This window comes from Bos indicus x Bos taurus, chromosome X, assembly GCF_003369695.1.
Source record: "Bos indicus x Bos taurus breed Angus x Brahman F1 hybrid chromosome X, Bos_hybrid_MaternalHap_v2.0, whole genome shotgun sequence".
Taxonomy (NCBI): Eukaryota; Metazoa; Chordata; class Mammalia; order Artiodactyla; family Bovidae; genus Bos; species Bos indicus x Bos taurus.
Window position 1 is genome coordinate 78,853,193 of NC_040105.1, and position 19,668 is coordinate 78,872,860.

The following is a 19,668-nucleotide window of genomic DNA, read 5'->3' on the forward strand; positions in this document are numbered from 1 at the left end:
AGACCAAAAAAAAAGAAGAAAAAACAGTTTTTTGAAATGTTAAAATTGACAAGCCTTTAGACTCATTAAGGAAGAATGAGAGAACACTAACAAACAAATTAAGAAATGATGGAGGAGAAATATTACAGAGATATAGACAATAGAAAACAACAAACTTGACAACCTAGAAGAAATAATAAGTACGTAGAAGCATACAAACTTCCAAGTCTGAACAGGAAGAAACTGGAAATCTAAAATCTAAACAGACAGTTATGAAAGGTTGTTGCTGAACCATGAAAGACCCCAGCATTCTTGGCCTCTGGAGAAGAAGAATTCAATCCGGGGTCAAAGACGAGTCTTGATTGCTCAGAGTTTTTGTGTGATAGAGTTTTATTAAAGTGTAAAAGGGATAGAAAATGCTTCTGACATAGACATCAGAAGGGGGCAGAAAGAATATACCCTTACTAGTGTTAGCAATGGAGTTATATACCTTTTAATTAGTTCTTACAATTAATCAAAAGAATGTCTCAAGTTTGTGAAAATTTTACCTTTACAGCAATTTACATTTTAGGATAACAAGATTAGAATTTAACAATAGAAAGATCTTCCAGACCCACTCCCATAACATGCATTCTAAGATATCAAGATTAGTCAGAAGGTTTTCAGGAAGGAGAAACTCTCTTCCAGCCAGATACACTGTTGTTGTTTACTCCCTAGTACAGAGTGAGTTATGTAATTTATAACAAAAGACTCTGAAATGCCGTACTTGATGCAATCTCAAAAAGGACAGAATGATCTCTGTTTGTTTCCAAGGCAAACCATTCAATATCATGGTAATGCAAGTCTATGCCCAGACCAGTAACGCTAAAAAAGCTGAAGTTGAACAATTCTATGAAGACCTACAAGACCTTCTAGAATAAACACCCAAAATGGATGTCCTTTTCCTTATAGGGGACTGGAATGCAAAAGTAGGAAGTCAAGAAACACCTGGAGTAACAGGCACATTTGGCTTTGGAATAGAGAATGAAGCAGGGTAAAGGCTAATAGAATTCTGCCAAGAGAAGACACTAGTTATAGGAAACACACTCTTCCAACAACACAAGAGATGACTCTACCCATGGACATCACCAGATGGTCGACACAAAAATAAGGTTGATTATATAATTTGCGGCCAAAGATGGAGAAGCTCTATACAGTCAGCAAAATCAAGATCATGAACTCCTTATTGCCAAATGCAAACTTAAATTGAAGAAAGTGGGGAAAACCAGTAGACCATTCAGGTATGACCTAAATCAAATACCTTATGATTATACAGTGGAAGTGAGAAATAGATTTAAGGGACTAGGTCTGATAGACAGAGTGCCTGATGAACTATGGAAAACAGGTTCGTGACATTGTCCAGGAGACAGGGATCAAGACCGTCCCCATGGAAAAGAAATGCAAAAAAGCAAAATGGCTGTCTGAGGATGCCTTACAAATAGCTGTGAAAAAAAAAAGGAAGTGAAAAAGCAAAGGAGAAAAGGAAAGATATAAGCATCTGAATGCAGAGTTCCAAAGAATAGCAAGGAGAGATAAGAAAGCCTTCCTCAGCAATCAATGCAAAGAAATAGAGAAAAACAACAGAATAGGAAAGACTAGAGATCTCTTTAAGAAAATCAGAGATACCAATGGAACATTTCATGCAAAGATGGGCTCAATAAAGGACAGAAATGGTATGGACCTAAAAGAAGCAGAAGATATTAAGAAGAGGTGGCAAGAATACACAGAAGAAGTGTACAAAAAAGATCATCATGACCCAGCTAAATACGATAGCATGCTCACTCAACTAGAGCCAGACATCCTGGAATGTAAAGTCAAGTGGGCCTTAGAAAGCATCCCTATGAACAAAGCTAGTGGAGGTGATGGAATTCCAGTTGAGCTATTTCAAATCCTGAAAGATGATGCTGTGAAAGTGTTGTATTCAATATGCTGGCAAATTTGGAAAACTCAGCAGTGGCCACAGGGCTAGAAAAGGTCAGTTTTCATTCCAATCCCAAGGAAAGGCAATGCCAAAGAATGCTCAAACTACCACACAATTGCACTCATCTCACAGGCTAATAAAGTAGTGCTCAAAATTCTCCAAGCCAGGCTTCAGCAGTACGTGAACCATGAAATTCCATATGTTCAAGCTGGTTTTAGAACAGGCAGAGGAACCAGAGATCAAATTGCCAACATCCGCTGGATCATCACAAAAGCAAGAGAGTTCCAGAAAAACATCTATATCTGCTTTATTGACTATGCCAGAGACTTTGACTGTGTGGATCACAATAAACTGTGGAAAATTCTGAAAGAGATGGGAATACGAGACCACCTGACCTGCCTCTTGAGAAACCTGTATGCAGCTCAGCAAGCAACTGTTAGAACTGGACATGGAACAACAGACTGGTTCCAAATAGGAAAAGGAGTACGTCAAGGTTGTTTACTGTCACCCTGTTTATTTGACTTTTATGCAGGGTACATCATGAGAAACGCTGGGCTGGAGGAAGCACAAGCTGGAATCAAGATTGCCCAGAGAAATATCAGTAACCCCAGATATGCAGATTTCACCACCCTTATGGCAGAAAGTGAAGAAGAACTAAAGAGCCTCTTGATGAAAGTGAAAGAGGAGAGTGAAAATGTTGGCTTAAAGCTCAACATTCAGAAAACTAAGGTCATGGCATCCGGTCCCATCACTTCATGGAAAATAGTTGGGGAAACAGTGGGAACAGTGTCTGAGTTTATTTCTCTGGACTCCAAAATCACTGCAGATGTTTTTTGTAGCCATGGAATTAATAGATGCTTACTCTTTGGAAGGAAACTTATGACCAAACAAGACAGCATATTAAAAAGCAGAGACATTATTTTGTCAACAAAGGTCCATCTAGTCAAGGCTATTATTTTCCCAGTGGTCATGTATGGATGTGAGAGTTGGACTATAAAGGAAGCTGAGCACCGAATAATTGATGCTTTTGAAATGTGGTGTTGGAGAAGACTCTTGAAAGTCCTTTGGACTGCAAGGAGATCCAACCAGTCCATCCTAAAGGAGATCAGTCCTGGGTGTTCATTGGAAGGACTGATGTTGAAGCTGAAACTCCAATACTTTGGCCACCTGATACGAAGAGCTGACTCATTTGAAAAGACCCTAATGCTAGGAAAGATTGAGGGCAGGAGAAGAAGGGGACGACAGAGGATGAGATTGTTGGATGGAATCACCGACTTGATAGACATGGGTTTGGTTGGACTCCAGCAGTTGTTGATGAACTGGGAGGCCTGGCGTGCTATGGTTCATGGGATTGCAAAGAGTTGGACATGACTGAGAGACTGAACTGAACTGAACAGAAGGAATGCAGAGGATGAAAAAACAAAACAAAACAAAACATTTGTCCTTTGCTCCCCCTTGAGAATTCCAGACCCCCAATCTCAATTTCGAGAGCCCCAGACCCCTTTCCGGAGAAGGCAATGGCACCCCACTCCAGTACTTTTGCCTGGAAAATCCCATGGATGGAGGAGCCTGGTGGGCTGCAGTCCATGGGATCACTGAAGGTCGGACACGACTGCACGACTTCACTTTCACTTTTCACTTTCATGCATTGGAGAAGGAAATGGAAATCCACTCCAGTGTTCTTGCCTGGAGAATTCCAGGGATGGGGGAGCCTGGTGGGCTGCCATCTATGGAGTCTCACAGAGTCGGACACGACTGAAGTGACTCAGCAGCAGCAGCAGCAGCAGCAGCAGACCCCTTTTCCTCCTTTGGCACCCTGAACTTCTTATCAGTCTGCTTAGGAATTGATTCTCTCAGTTACTATTATTGAAATTGAATCCATAAACAAAACCATTCAACAAGCAAAAATCAAAGACAAGATAGACTCACAGGAGAATTCATATATATAAAGATGGATTAACATGTATCTTCAAAGTATTCCAAAAAATTGAAAATAAGGGAACACTCCCAATTAATACTGAGACCACCATTACCCTGATGCCAAATCAGAAAAAAAAAAAGACACTACCAAAAAAGAAAGAATTACATAACAATATTTCAGATGAATGTAGATGGAAATATCCTTAACAATATACCAGCAAACAGAATTCCACCATGTATAGAAAGGATCATATACAATGACAAATGTGATTTATTCCAGGGATGCAAACATGGTACAATAGCCACAGTTCAATCCATATGATACACTACATTCACAAAATGAAGTCTAAAAGTCATGATCATCTCCCTAGATGAAGGAAAGCATTTGACAATATTCAATATCCATTCATGATAAAAACTCTCAATAAAGTTGGGATAGCAGGGACATATCTCACTATATTAAAGACTATTAATGAAAAACTCAAAGCAAGCATCATATTGAATCATGAAAACTTTAAAGCTTTCTGTCTAAAATTAGAAAATACAGAAGCATGACAACTCTCAGTTCAGTTCAGTTGCTCAGTCATGTCTGACTCTTTGTGACCCTATGGACTACAGCACACCAGACCTCCCCGTCCATCACCAACTCCTGGAACTTGCTCAAACTCAGGTCCATTGAGTCGGTGATACCGTCCAACCATCTCATCCTCTGTCATCCCCTTCTCCTCCTGCCTTCAATCTTTCCCAGCATCAGAATCTTTTACAATGAGGAAGTTCTTCACATCAGGTGGCCAAAGTATTGAAGCCTCAGCTTCAGCATCAGTCCTTGCAATGAACATTCAGGAAGGATTTCCAGTAGGATTGACTGTTTTGATCTTGCACCCCAAGAGACTCTCAAGAGGCTTCTCCAACACCACAGTTCAAAAGCATCAATTCTTCAGTGCTCAGCTTTATTTATGGTCCAATTCTCACATCCATACATGACTACTGGAAAAACTATGGCTTTGACTAGATAGGACTTTGTCTGCCAAGTAATACCTTCGCTTTTTAAAATACTGTCTAGGTTTCTCATAGCTTTTCTTCAAAGGAGCAAGTGTCTTTTAGTTTCATGGCTGCAGTCATCATCTGCAATGATTTTGGAGCCCCCAAAATCAAGTCTGTCAATGTTTCCATTGTTTCCCCATCTATTTGCCATGAAGTGATGGGACTGGATGTTGTGACCTTAGCTTTTTAAATGTTGAGTTTTAAGCCAGCTTTTTCACTCTCCTCTTTCTCATCAAGAGGCTCTTCACTTCCTCTTTGCTTTCGGCATAAGGGTGGTGTCATCTGCATATCTGAAGTTATTGATGTGTCTCCCAGCAGTTTTTATTCCAGCTTGTGCTTCATTGAGCCCAGAATTTCACATGATGTTCTCTGCACATAAGTTAAATAAACAGGGTGAAAATATACAGACTTGATGTACTCCTTTCCCAATGTGGACCACTCTGTTTTTCCATGTCCACTTCTAACTGATGACTCTTGACCTGCATACAGATTTCTCAGGAGGCAGGTAAGGTGCCTGCCTTAAAGAGATTTAAGAATTCTCTGCAATTTGTTGTGATCCACAGAGTCAAAGGCTGTAGCATAGTCAATGAAGCAGAAGTAAGTGCTTTTCTGGAATTCTCTTGCTTTTTCTATGAGACAAAGGCAATCTGATTTCTGGTTCCTCTGTCTTTTCTAAATCCAGCTTGAACATCTGGAAGTTCTCGGTTCACATACTGTTGAAGCCTAGCTTGAATAATTGTGAGCATTACTTTGCTAGTGTGTGAAATGAATGCAATTTTGTGGTAGTTTGAACATTCTTTGGCACTGCCTTTCTTTTGTATAGATAAAAATGACTAGCAAATGATAATGACAGACATACTCAGAAGTTCAGTATATGAATGAAATGTAGCTAGTGACCATTAACAGCCATTCCACAATAATTAGCTTAATTATTTTTTAAATTTCATTATTTTAATTGGAGTCTAATTAGCTTAATTCTTATATAGGGTTTTTTTTTAACAAAATTCATTTATCTGCAATCTACAATATTTCAGCAATGGATAAAGCTATACATTGACACTATGAGGAGAGAAGACAAGGATTACTGGCTTTCAACTGCTTATGATCTAGTCAAAGAAACATTAAAGATGAATAAGTATACAAATGATCATACATTTATAAATGTATAGATGATCAGAAGGCTGAGTGATGAAGAATTGATGCTTTTGAACTGTGGTGTTGGAGAAGACTCTTGAGAGTCCCTTGAACTGCAAGGAGATCAAACTAGTCAGTCTTAAAGGAAATCAGTCCTGAATATTCATTGGAAGGCCTGATGCTGAAACTGAAGCTCTAATACTTGGCCACCTGATGTGAAGAACTGACACACTGGAAAAGACCTTAATGCTGGAAAAGACTGAAGGCAGGAGAAGAGGGGGACAACAGAGGATGAGATGGTTGGATGGCAACACTGACTCGATGGACTAGTTTGAGCAAGCTATGGAAGTTGGTGATGGCCAGGGAAGCCTGGCATGCTACAGTCCATGTGGTCCAAAAGAATCAGACACGACTGAGCAAGGGAACTGAACTGAACTGATAAATGATCATACTCTGAAAAGAAATGTGATAAAAGTGATGAGAGGACAAAGTGCTGTGAGAATACAGAGAAAGGGGGAAATCTTCTGAATAACCAAATAAGGAAGGAATTCAAGCTTAGCATGTGACATTTGAATTGGTCTTTGAAGGATGTCAAAGTGAACATGAGAAAAATGAATAGTGTTAAATAATGTATTGTGGAGATTGTATGAGTGATTCCCCATGTCACTGATTTTCAAAGAGTAGTTCCTAAAGCCCTCAGCTTGTCTCTAGGAGTCAGATAAGTGTTGACTATTTGTTTGAGGAAATATTACATTTGATAACTAGAAAGTTTTGATTAATTGCATTCTTAGGTTATCAATAAAAAACCTATTGTTTATATTCTTATTGGCAAGTATTTCTTTTTCTTTTTTTTAATTTAAATTTACTTATTTTAATTAGAGGCTAATTACTTTACAATATTGTATTGATTTTGCCATACATCAACATGAATCTTCCACAGGTGTACATGTGTTCCCCATTCTGAACCTCTCTCCCACCTTGCTCCCCATACCATCCCTCTGGGTCATCCCAGTGCAGCAGCCCCAAGCTTCCTGTATCCTGCATCGAACCTGGACTGGTGATTCATTTCTTATGTGATATTATACATGTTTCAATGCCATTGTCCCAAATCATCCCCCTCTCTCCCTCTCCCACAGAGTCCAAAAGACTGTTCTATACATCGATGTCTCTTTTGTTGTCTCACATACAGAGTTATCATTACCATCTTTCTAAATTCCATATATATGCGTTAGTATACTGTATTGGTGTTTTTCTTTCTGGCTTACTTCACTCTGTATAATCGGCTCCAGTTTCATCAGGATCCTCTATGACCCACCTCCCAGAATATTGGAAATAAAAGCAAAAATAAACAAATGGGATCTAATTAAAATTAAAAGCTTCTGCACAACAAAAGAAACTATAAGCAAGGTGGAAAGACAGCTTTCAGAATGGGAGAAAATAATAGCAAATGAAGCAACTGACAAAGAACTAATCTCAAAAATATACAAGCAACTCCTGCAGCTCAATTCCAGAAAAATAAACGACCCAATCAAAAAATGGGCCAAAGAATCAAATAGACATTTCTCTAAAGAAGACATAGAGATGGCTAACAAACACATGAAAAGATGCTCAACATCACTCATTGTCAGAGAAATGCAAATCAAAACCACAATGAGGTACTATTTCACGCCATTCAGAATGGCTGAGATCCAAAAGTCCACAAGCAATAAATGCTGGAGAGGATGTGGAGAAAAGGGAACCCTCTTACACTGTTGGTGGGAATGCGAACTAGTACAGCCACTATGGAGAACAGTGTGGAGATTCCTTAAAAAACTGGAAATAGAACTGCCTTATGACCCAGCAATCCCACTGCTGGGCATGCACACCAAGGAAACCAGAATTGGCAAGTATTTCTCAAGTTAAATTTTAGAGATCTAAGTGACTTGAAATAATTAACACAATCCCTTCTTATTACAGATGGTACTTGCAGGATGAGAAATTGACTTATTTGTGGTAACACAGATAGATAATGAAAGAGCTGGCAGTGATTCTGCTATAACATTATACTTCTGATATTTCAACTGATTTTCCAGTATAGTCTAAGGTATATAAGGAAATTCCATTCCTTTATATCGTATCAATCAATCAATAGGCCAGGAGATTGAGATGCAGCTGAAAGGGAGATTGTCCCTAATTCAGACTGACTAAAGTTCTGTTTACAAGGTCAGACTTGACCTGACCTCAGAATCTACTTTGGGCATTATATTTTAACTATATTTCTGATAGATTTTATTTCTTGATATTATCTTATTTCTCCTAAATTAATGTGGTATGGATAGAAAAGAAATGTTTATAGTTCTGAAACTGGGTTCAATTAATTAATCCTTAAAATACTCTTGCTCCTTGGAAGAAAACTTATGACCAACTTAGACAGCATATTAAAAAGCAGAGACATTATTTTGCCAACAAAGGTCCTTGTAGTCAAAGTTGTGTTTGTGTAGTCATGTATGGATGTGAGAGTTGGAATATAAAAAAGCTGAGCACCAAAATTGATGCTTTTGAACTGTGGTGTTGGAGAAGACTCTTGAGAGCCCCTTGGGCAGCAAGGACATCCAACCAGTCCATCCTAAAGAAAATCAGTCCTAAATATTCATTGGAAGGACTGATGTTGAAGCTGAAACTCCAATACTTTGGCCACCTGATGCAAACAGCTGACTCATTTGAAAAGACCCTGATGCTGGGAAAGATTGAAGGTGGGAGGAGAAGGGATCGACAGAGGATGAGATGGTTGGATGGCATCACTGACTCAATGGACATGGGTTTGAGTAAGTTCTGGGAGTTGGTGATGGACAGGGATGCCTGGTGTGCTGCAGTTCATGGGGTTCACTGGACATGACTGAGCGACTGAAGTAAAATACTCTAAACCCACAAATATCACAAATGCACAAATGATGAAAAATGATTTATAATTTTCTATCATTTAAAAAATATAGCTCAATAACTAAGATCTCAGCTTTCAGATCAATCTGAGTGAATATTTTAATTTTCCCCTCCTGGGCAGCATTTTTTTATAAGGCAAAATTGTAAATAGAAATGAATAATCTCTCAGTTCTTTTTATCTGTGGCCATGTGAGCATTTAACATTAGAGGAAGATGTTTACTTCCTATAAGCCATTTCCACAATGATCTATATAACCAGAAAACTCAAAAAAGGAGGAGAATTTTTTTTTTTAATTTCAGAAGGAACATACTCTATTTTAAACATCATATTGTAGCAGGATTGCCATTCAGCTTTATCACTGTTACTAGTTCCTAAATCCCCAGAAGGTAAAGTATGAAAACTAAAAATATAGTAGTCAATTAAAATTTTATATTGGTGTTAATATGTTTACAATTTTGTCATTTAAAAATAATTACATTTTATATTCTCTGCACATTTCTCATAACTTCTTATTCCAATCCACATTATATGCTTGACTCTTGCCATTTAACTTTTTTAAAAAAACGTTTGTTTGTGATAAGTTTTATCAAAATAAGGAATGAAACACAGCCTTTTCCAAACTTAACAGGAAAATGTACAGAATGGAACATCTTCATCCAGGGTATAGGGTCAACTATTGCCTATTTTGTTTTGCTTAAAAAAAAAAAAAAAAAAAAAAAAAACTAACAAAGGCAGTCGCAGAACATGTGATCCCTAACCCAGGGTAATTTACAAATTTATTGATATATCCTGAAATAAGCAAAACAGGTAGCCTGTGTTCAGTTGAGATATTTGAATGTAGTAGGAATTTTCCTTCTGTGAATTCTTGTATCTCCTTCTGTTTGGTTAATATTGATATTATTTGACGATTCTGAAAGAGTAGAGGCAAGAAAAATTGAAAACATAGTTCATAAGTTTAAAAGGAAAAGCAGGCATAGAATTTAGAGGATTCTTTAGCAGGAAAAGCATTTTCTCTTTTGAACACCTATACTTTCTTTGATTTGAGGTTTTGTTTAATAGCTTCTATAATGGCTGCACCATGATTTTGCATCAAGATTTCCATGAATAAAAACCTGTTAGTGTTTCATTTAGCTCCAAATGAGAAATTCTGTCTTTTATTGTTTTAGAAAATTAGTCTGTGTACTATTGGTCCTGGAACTTTATAATTAATCTCTAAAGGTTATGGCTGTGGAGAGTTTATGGGAAATAGATGCCTGAATGATTATAGCTGTAGCTGTCAAATCAGAAATATAGTTATACATCAATACATTTTTGTTTTACTGTAACAAAGATTTCAACATGCACCCATTTATTTGTAGAAATAAATGGAGTATTTTTTAACTGCATTGTTTTTTTTTCAGGAAGAACTGTGCACAGTGACTTTCACTGGAGAATCCAAGATGATAGTCATGGAAATCTTTAACTTCTGAGTCCCTGCTTGTTCTGACTTTGTGTTGCTTTCACTTCTGAGCAGATGTTTAATATTTTGCCTTTTAGAAAATATCATTTATAGTGAAAATAATCAAAGTATATGTGATTAACTTGCAAAGTAGAATTAGAAAATCTCAAGGTTACCTTCTTTATGTTATCCAAACACCCCAGTGGATAAACAAGATGTTTCTAGAGAATCAAGTGAGGCATGCTTGTGTTCATTAGATCCTAATAATAAGAACTGTATCTTTGTACCCCATGGATTCCCCCCACCAGGATCCTCTGTCCATGGGATTCTCCAGACAAGAATAATGGAGTGGGTTGCCATTCCCTTTTTCAAGGAAGCTTCCCAACCCTGGGATTGAACCTGGGTCTCCTGCATTGCAGGCAGATTCTTTACCATCTAAGCCACCATGGCTCCTTCAAAAGGATGTAAACAGGGAAAAATTGTACTTTCAAAGACACTTCTAAAAACTTATTCCAGGAATAAGTAACTCACTATTGGAGAATTACAGTGTCTACTCTCAATAACCCATGTAGTGGATTAACAACTTGTTTTGTCAGTGTTATTAAAATAGTTTGTATAATAGTACCTCCAAGCTAAGCTAAACATTTCATCTTCTTTACAGTGAATAATTTGAAACGATGTGATCTTTCCTTATAGATCTAATTTGCCATACTATAATCATTCTGAATTTTTCTTAATCCCCCAACTTCCTCCTGCCCTCATATACAATATCAATAGAATAATGTGCAGAAATCTACTTCTGAGGAAGGATCTAACCAGTATTAGGTTGTTGTGTTGATTCCTACATGTTATATACTCCTTAAATATTTCTAATACTAAATGCTTAGCTCTGGTGCAGTTTTGTCCTGTGATTTTGAATGAGTCCCTTCCTCTCTTTGTGCCTTAGATACAATAAAGGAGTTTGAAAGATCATTATTGCTTTTGAATTCTAATTTTATTTCTATGATTCTCAAACATTGTTTGTCCCCATAACCTGTTTGAATCATTTTTACTTAATGGGTACTCTCCTGAATCCAGTGCTCTGACTTTCTGTATCATTAATTTCTTATTGAATCTTCCTTTAGTGATGACACTTCAAATTCTAAACTGATCTTCAGAACCTTTGGGCTAGTGTCACATGATCAAAATTATGCCTATGTCCATTTTCAGGGCACGGATACAAATATTTTTCTACCCTTGGGAATCTGGGAGATATTTTTTATCATAACCCCAGACTGACATTGATCCATGGGCGACCACTCTTAGAGTGCCCATTTCCTGCCTCCTGAGAACACTTTGTAGGTGTATCATTTGCTTGGATTTTCACAGTTTATTGATGAGCCAGTATTTTAGACTGGTCTCAATAACCTTGATAAAGTCAAAATAAATTACGTTTATCACTTCCCCTCGATATCTCAGGCTGTCATTCTGTCACAGAAGGAGATTAAATTCATCTGACAATACTTGATCTTTAGGAAACCATGCTGGGTATTACCCAGCAGACTTTTCTCTTCAAGGTATTTGCAAGTTTATTTGCAGTATCATCTAGAAAATGCATGTTGTCCTTACAGATTAAGTGCAAACAGGTGAAAAATAACAAGGAAAATATAAGTGATAGTTCTTAAACTGGACAAAATATAGAATTTTAACTCCTTTCTCTAAAACCTTTGGATAAATTATTGTAAATAATTGGTTCTATATGTTACTTGAGAGATTGTGTTCATATATAGAGTTTACAATAGCTGACTGTGGGTACATTTTAACATTTTGAAGAAGGTCATCTGCAAATTAATTGGAACTTCACAAAAAATTTAATAGTAATTGTGCTTATTGCAGAGCCAGATTTCAAAAGCTGATTTACAGCATATATCTACCTCTTAAAATTATATGTGTAAATTAAAAATTAAAATAACAATTACTATGCACTGTCATCATTGTTCCTGTTTCTTTTATAAATGGCAGGTTAATATACATAAAGTTTTAATATATAACTGGGCATATTAAATTTTCTCTCACATTTAATGAAGATTCACATTTAGTGAGGCTTCCCCAGTGGTAAAGAATCCTGCAATACAGGAGATACAGGAGACCTGGGGCTGATTTTTACTTTTGAAAGAAGCACTGAGGGAGGAAATGGCAACCCATACAAGTGTTTTTGCAGGGACAATCCCATAGACAAAGGAGCCTGACAGGCTACAGTCCATGGGTCGCAGAGTCAGAAGTGACTGAGTGCACAAATACGCACACACATTTCATGAACATATTAGTCTAAGGGACTTGGAAATAATCCCTAGTTTTTCTAAACTCCATCCTTTATGGTTCTGTCATACTTGGATATCATCAGTATTGAAGTATGAATAAGACCAGTGCATACAGTGAAACTAAATGCATGCACTGAATCTAAATTCAAAACATATTTGTGTCTTTATTAGCAAGTTTAAAGGTTTTCTATTATCTAAAATGTATTTTTATGTTGCAAAAGCAGCTTTTACTATTTACTAAAACAATTTTGAAAGAAAATTTTCAGAAAGATTCAGTCATTTATGACTCAAATTAATGTTAATCTATCAATCACAATACTCTTTTTTGGATTTTGGGACTAGAAAACAGAATCATGTAACTTTTGTTAAATTGAGATGTAATTGACATTATTGTTGTTCAGTCACTCAGTCAGTCCAACTCTTTGAGACCCCATGGATGGAGCATGCCAGGCTTCCCTTTTCTTCACCATCTCCCAGAGTTTGCTCAAACTCATGTACAGTGAGTCGGTGATACCATCCAACCATCTCATCTTGTCATTCCCTTCTCCTTCTGCCATCAATCTTTCCCAGCATCTTTTGCATCAGGTGGCCAAAGTATTGGAGCTTAAGCTTCAGCATCAGCATCAGTCCTTCCAATGAATGATTTCCTTTAGGATTGACTGGTTTGATCTTCTTGCTGTCCAAGAGATTCTCAAGAGTCTTCTCCAACACCATATTTCAAAAGCATCGATTCTTTGATGATCAGCCTTCTTTATGGTCCAACTCCCACATCTAGACATGACTACTGGACCTTTGTTAGCTTTTTTTTTATATACTGCCTAGGTTTGTCAGAGCTTTTCTTCCAAGGAACAAATGTCTTTTAATTTCATGACTGTAGTTACCATCTGCAGTGACTTTGGAGCCCAAGAATATAAAGTCTGTCACTGTTTCCATTGTTTCCTCATCTGTTTGCCATGAAGACATGGGACCGAATGCCATGATCTTTGTTTAATGGATGTTGAGTTTTAAGCCAGCCTTTTCACTCTCCTCTTTCACCTTAATCAAGAGGCTCTTTAGTTCCTCTTTGTTTTCTGCCATAATAGTGGTGTCATCTGAATTTCTGAGGTTATTAATTTTTCTCCTGGCAGTCTTGATTCAAGCTTATGCTTGATGTACTCTGCATATAAGTTAAATAAGCAGGGTGATAATAAACAACCTTGACATACTCCTTTCCCAATGTGGACCAGTCTGCTGTTCCACGTCTGCTTCTAACTGATGCTTCTTGACCTGCATACATATTTCTCAGGTGGCAGGTAAGGTGGTCTGGTATTTCCATGTCTTTAAGAATTTTCTGAAGTTTGTTGTGATCCACACAGCCAAAGGTTTTAGCATAGTCGATGAAGCAGAAGTAGGTTTTTCTTGCCTTTTCTATGATCCAGTGGAGGTTGGCAAGTTGATCTCTGATTCCTCTCCATTTTTCTAAATCCAGCTTGAACATTTGGAAGTTCTTGGTTCACATACTGTTGAACACTAGCTTGGAGAATGTTGAGCATTAATTTGCTAGTGTGTGAAATGAGTGCAACTGGGAAATAGTTTGAACATTCTTTGGCATTGCCTTTCTTTGGGATTGGAATAAAACTGATATTTTCCAAGTTTGCTGGCATATTGAGTGTAGCACTTTAATTGCATCATCTTTTAGGATTTGAAGTAGCTCAGCTGACATTCCATCACCTCCGCTAGCTTTATTCATAGTGATGCTTCTTAAGGCCCACTTGATTTGGTACTCCAGGATATCTGGCTCTAGGTGAGTGATCAAACTATCGTGGTTATCTGGGTCATTAATTTTTTTTTTTTTGTACAGTTTTTCTGAGTATTCTTGACACCTCCTCTTAATATCTTCTGCTTCTATTAGGTCCATACTCTTTCTGTCCTTTCTGTCATGAAATGGGCATGAAATGTTCCCTTGGTATCTCTTATTTTATAGCATTGAATTAGTTTCAGGTGCAAAACATAATGATTTAAGATTTGCATATATTATAAAATGATCACCATCATATGTCTAGTTAACTGTCACTGTCAGAGTTAAAAAGTTTTATTTTATTTTTTTCTAGAAATGAGGACTTTTAATACTCTAGCAACTTTAAAGTATACAGTATTATTAACTATAGTCATTATGCTCTACATTATAATCATATGACTTTAGTTATTTTATAATTGGAGGTTTTTACCTTTGATCCCCTTCACCCATTTTGCCCATTCCTCCACCTAGCCTCAGCAACTATTGATCTGTTCTCTATATTTATGAGCTTTTTCTTGTTCTGTATATGAGATCATAGCATATATTTTTTCCTCTATCTGACTTATTTCACTTAGCATAATGCCATCAAGGTCCATCTGTGTTGTCACAAAGTGATTTGTTATAAGTTTTATTAGAGTATAATTCATACACCACAAAGTTCACCCTTTAAAAGTACACAGTTCAGGTGCTTTTGAGAGTTTAGATCTGTGAGATAATCACAATTATCCAATTCCAGAAATTTTTGTCACCCCTAAAAGAAACTCATAACTATTAAGAGTTACCTCACTTTTCTTCACTCTCCAGTCCCTCCAGTCCTCTACTAATCTATTAATGCATTATATTGTCTCTATGGATTTGCTCATTTTAGATATTTCATATAAATGGAATTATAGAACATATGATCTTTTAAGTTTGACTTCTTTAACTTGACATTGAAAGGTTGTTGCTGAACCACAAAAGATGCTGAGATTCTTGGCCTCTGGAGGAGAAGAATTCAATCCTAAGCCAGTGATGAGGCTTGATCATTCAGAGCTTTTGTGTAATAAAGTTTTATTAAAGTATAAAAGAGATAGATAAAGCTTCTGACATAGACATTAGAAGGGGGCAGAAAGAATGCCTCCCTGTTAGTCTTTAGCTGGATGATATATAACTACTAGCAGGCTGCTAATTAAAGAAAGGAAATGTCTCAAAACTCAGAGAATGGCACCAGGCCCCTCACCCACAACATGCATTTTGAGATAACATTGGAACCAGGTGAATCATCCCAGGCCATAAAATGACTGATATGAATCTTGAAGAAAGGCAGATTTCCAAATTTCATTAACATAGAATAGGAGAACAATGTATGAGTATAACATACTGGTTTGTCAAGTTGGTTCTGAGCTTTTAGGTGGGACCCACTTGAAGACAGAGTCTAGGGTAAATACATAGTACATTAACATGGCTTAAGACAAACATTTCCATAAAAAAAAAAATGCATTGGTTAGCTCAAGGTTTGAGAAGAGTGAAGTTCAGGTGGAACCAAGTGTCATTATGACAACACAAAATTTTAAGAGAAAACTATTTTTATATTTGTACGGAGAAGGGGAAAAATATAACACTAGTTTGTTTCCTCCTGCCAGTTAAGAGAGATAAAAAATGTCTGACACTTGCAGCCTATTCCTCCATTTGGAGACCCCTGGTCTTCCTGCCTGTTACCTTCTCAACATGATGTTTTTAAGGCTCATACATACTTTAGCATTTTTCAGTACTTCAATGCTTTTAATGCCTGAATAATATTCCATCATATGAACATTCTACATATTCTATTCTACATTTTGTTTCCCAGTTCAGGTGTTGACGGATAAATTTAGGTTGTTTCCACTTTTTGCTTATTATAAATAATGTTTAGGTGCAAATTTTTAGGTGGACATATGTTTTCATCTATCTTCCATATATATCTATAAGTGGAATTGCTGGATTGAATGGTAACTTTATGTTTAACATTTTGAAAAAATCTCTGTTTTCCAAAATGACTGCAACATCTTACATTCTCAAAGTACATTTGTGGCTTATGTATCCACAGATTGTTTTTGAAAATCACATTTTAATAGATCATACATTTACTGGATACTCTTTACTCTGTGGTCTTCATTGTGTAATTTTCATGATATTCCAACATTAAACACCCCTCCTCCACCTTTAAACAGAAGCTGATCCTGCTGCATAGCAGAAATTCAAGTACTCCAAAAACTTCTAAGAAGAGCAAATATTATTAATTGATAGAGAATTTGAGAAGTGAAATATGATAGTTCTGTTGATTTAGGGAGAACAGAATTGACCCCTTACTTTTCCAGTTTATAGTATATAAATACAAGAGAGAAATAAATCATACAACAAAAAGATTATTATAGCAGTTTGTCATCAAAACTAGTGATTTCATAGATAAAATCCTCCTAGAATTAGTCTGGCATTCTAACTCTTGGCTACTGATTACAGGTGGAAGTAAGATTGTTCAGAGGGAAAAAGGTTAGTCAAAGTATTGTGAAGAGTATTATTAGCAGGGATAAACTCATACATATTTGACTTGGAGGAGGCTGTACAATGCTTTCCTACTGATATAGCATGAAAGAGGCGAGAATAATTCATATGCTAGGAGTTGTCACTGGCTGAATGTTTTAAGATACATTTTTCATGGATTTGAGTATATTCTCAAGGGAATTACTATGTCTTAGGGTTTTTCCATTCTCTCTCATCTTACCATGGAGTTAGGACTGAATCTTAAGCCCTAAAAAAATTAAATAGAACCCTTTTCAAGGTGACTGTCACACCAAAAATCACACACAAGTATTTTTTTTATCTGTAAATAAGCACATATATCATCTTAATGATAAAAGGATAGGTGTACACATCAGTTCAGTTAAGTTCAGTCTCTCAGTCATGTTTGACTTTTTGTGATCCCATGAACTGCAGCATGCCAGGCTTCCCTGTCCATCACCAACTTCAGGAGTTTACCCAAACTCATGTCCATTGAGTCGGTGATGCCATCCAACCATCTCATCCTCTGTTATCCCCTTCTCCTCCTGCCTTCAATCTTTCCCAGCATCAGGGTCTTTTCAAATGAGTCAGCTCTTCGCATCAGGTGGCCAAAATATTGGAGTTTCAGCTTCAACATCAGTCCTTCCAAAGAACACCCAGGACTGATCTCCTTTACGATGGACTGGTTGGATCTCCTTGCAGTCCAAGGGACTCTCAAAAGTTTTCTCCAACACGACAGTTCAAAAGCATCAATTCTTTGGCACTCAGCTTTCTTTATAGTCCAACTCTCACATGCACACATGATTACTGAAAAAACCATAGCCTTGACCAGATAGACCTTTGTGGACAAAGTAATGTCTCTGCTTTTCAATATGCTCTTTAGTTTGGTCATAAATTTTCCTTCCAAGGAGGAAGCATGTTTTAATTTCATGGCTGCAGTCACCCTCTGCAGTGATTTTGAAGACCCAAAGAACAAAGCCAGCCACTGTTTCCCCATCTATTTGCCATGAAGTGATGGGACCAGATGCCATGATCTTTGTTTTCTGAATGTTGAGCTTTAAGCCAACTTTTTCACTCTCCTCTTTCACTTTCATCAAGAGGCTCTTTAGTTCCTCTTCACTTTCTGCCATAAGGGTGTTGTCATCTACATAACTGAGGTTATTGATATTTCTCCCAGCAATCTTGATTCCAGCTTGTGCTTCTTCCAGCCCAGCGTTTCTCATGATATACTCTGCATATAAATTAAATAAGCAAGGTGACAATATACAGCCTTGACGTACTCCTTTTCCTATTTGGAACCAGTCTGTTGTTCATGTCCAGTTCTAACTGTTGCTTCCTGACCTACATACAGGTTTCTCAAGAGGCAGGTCAGGTGGTGTGGTATTCCCATCTCTTTCAGAATGTTCCACAGTTTATTGTAATCCATACAGTCAAAGGCTTTGGCATAATCAATAAAGCAGAAATAGATATTTTTCTGGAACTCTCTTTCTTTTTCAATGATCCAGTTGGTATTGGCAATTTTATCTCTTGTTCCTCTGCCTTTTATAAAACCAGCTTGAACATTTGGAGGTTCACAGTTCATGTATTGCTGAAGCCTGGCTTGGAGAATTTTGAGCATTACTTTCCTAGCATGTGAGATGAGTGCACTTCTGTGGTATGTACACATAAATAATTATTAAAATACTGTCAGTATATTTCTGGTTAAATATTTTGAATAAATAATTAAGCAGTAGCATGGAAAGCCAAGGGAAAACAAGTCACAAATCTTAGTAAACACAGTAAAAATGAGTCAGTCTTCAGGAATAACAGAAGAATATATTTGGAGAAACTTTCCAGAAATCTCAATTAAGACCACTGGCTCTTAGGGTAGAAGCTCAAGGTAGAAACTTAATATAAGTACTCAGTGTAGGAAATATTTATTTCACTTACATGTGAGAGTTTTATTTTCTGATTTACTGAGAGAAATTGATTGTGCCTGGATTCTCATAGAACATGTTTATTTTAGCAAAATTAAATTACACAAGTAATATAAGACACTTCATCAAAGCTGGCTTGATCTGTAATTAAGATGATTTCATGGACTCTGTGAAATGACATCAATGTTTGTGTAATTGTCAACACTCACAGTACCTGTCTAATGCAAAAATATAAAGTTCATTTCAAAGCTGTCCAGGGTATTATAATTTTCACACTTATCTATTTTTTAAATCTTAGTGAATGAAAGTTTGAGAATTGATGCTGATGATGTTCTCTTGATAAAGCCTGACAGATAGATATTGTGTGCAACGAGAAGAGAGAATTGAAGGTTAGGGCCACAAACACTTAGTAGCCTCTTTTAAATGCACTTACATTTTACCTCTTTCTTTTCTAAACCAACATGTCCCAAGAAAAACTATATCTAAATTTTACAAAAATTCTAAATTTGAAAATGTCTAGCTTCTCTTTCTTGCCAAAAAAACCCCACAAAAGTCTCTTCACAAGAATTGTCCTCCACATGCAACTGTGTCTATGTCTACTATACCTAATGTATTCCCAGACCATGTTTTATTTTTTCTATATGAATCAAATTGTCAAGCCTCTCTAGCTGGGTCATGAATGTTTACAAAAAAATTTTTTTTCTCTAGGTGATCATTATAAGTTCCTAATATTTATTTAAATGGCTCGCAGAAATTTGCAAAG

At 36.8% G+C, this 19,668-nt stretch overlaps 1 protein-coding gene across 1 annotated transcript in view; it reads left to right on the forward strand.

Moving 5' to 3' along the window:
• The window catches only part of DACH2 (dachshund family transcription factor 2), an 856,348-nt gene that overhangs the window by 544,837 nt on the left and 291,843 nt on the right, over window positions 1–19,668 (forward strand). The gene's annotated exons all lie outside the window — the stretch shown is intronic.